Source organism: Chiloscyllium plagiosum, unplaced genomic scaffold (genome assembly GCF_037043375.1).
Source record: "Chiloscyllium plagiosum isolate Xiang-an unplaced genomic scaffold, Cpla_swu_hap1 HiC_scaffold_29, whole genome shotgun sequence".
Classification (NCBI taxonomy): Eukaryota; Metazoa; Chordata; class Chondrichthyes; order Orectolobiformes; family Hemiscylliidae; genus Chiloscyllium; species Chiloscyllium plagiosum.
In genome coordinates, this window is record NW_028270167.1 from 64247159 (window position 1) to 64248294 (window position 1136).

The 1136-nt window shown below is 47.0% G+C and overlaps 1 non-coding gene across 1 annotated transcript; it reads right to left on the reverse strand.

The window, feature by feature from the left end:
• Positions 1 to 685: 685 nt before the first annotated feature.
• trnav-uac (transfer RNA valine (anticodon UAC)) lies at positions 686 to 758 on the reverse strand. The gene has a single exon. It is a non-coding gene; the product is annotated as a tRNA-Val (tRNA).
• Between the last annotated feature and the right edge of the window lie 378 nt (positions 759 to 1136).

Genomic DNA, 1136 nt, shown 5'->3' on the forward strand with positions numbered 1-1136 from the left:
ACTGCCTCACTTCCCCACTCGCCCTCCCAGTTTACATTTTCCTGCTCGTCAGTGATTTAAAGAAAACCAAATGGATGCGATGTCATTCTGTAGCCTCTCTGTCGATTCCTCCGTTTCAGTTCCAACGTGGTTAGATCTCGGGGCGCTATCAAAGCACAGGTCCAGAGGTTCCTCTGAGAGTGTAATTTCTTTCATTGCTGTTGCTAATTGAATGAGCCACTAACGTGCGAACTGCTCCAAAACATGATTCAGGACCTCTGGTAACAACTCACGCACGTTGAATACCGACAGACCGCTTCCAAATGATGTCCTTCATAGACGACTTTGGGGGTACATTTGACAGACAGACTAGTTCAGGAATCCGCGGTGCGCTGTGACACCAGCGCATCAGCTTCTTCCCTGTCTTGGAAACGGGCCGCCTGCGCAAGGAATGCAAGTGCGGTACTGATTTTCGTGGAAGGATCAGAAGGCGATAACTACACTCTCAAACAGAATGGCATATGATCACAATCAGGTTGGAGAAAAACTTTACAATGCTTTTCACAGTAATTAAATGGAGTTGCATTACATTTCACTACGAGAGCAGATTTGTTCAAGCAAATTCGAAGGCAGGTTTGCAGATGGGAAAGCAAGCAAGAAAACTCCGCTCCTGTCCATGTAAAATGCTGCAGTTGAAGAACAAAGCAGTTTCTGCCCAGTTTCGAACTGGGGACCTTTCGCGCGTAAGGCGAACGTGATGACCACTACACTACAGAAACAAGGCGCAGTCCCCACTGATAAGGCTCAGTGGCACCCAGCACTGAAAGTTGAAGCCATTTTACCTTTCACCTATATGTTTCCAATCGCTCGTTGTTTAATGAGACCTCTTTAATTTTGGCTATGTGGTGAGCATGGACGAGATACACCGAAGTATCTGTTTCCACGCGGTGTGCGCCAATAACATTGTGTTGCTTACACCGGCTGTAAAGGATTACTTTTTAGCGGAGCTTGCCGTCGCAGTCTGTGGCACAATCATTTAGTCTGTTCGACTGCTCACGGGAAAGGTAGCGTTGTAAGACACTGCAGAAACGAACGACTTCCTTACTTTTGCTCCGACTGACCATACTCCGGGAAATTTTCCCAGATTCTCAGTTGAG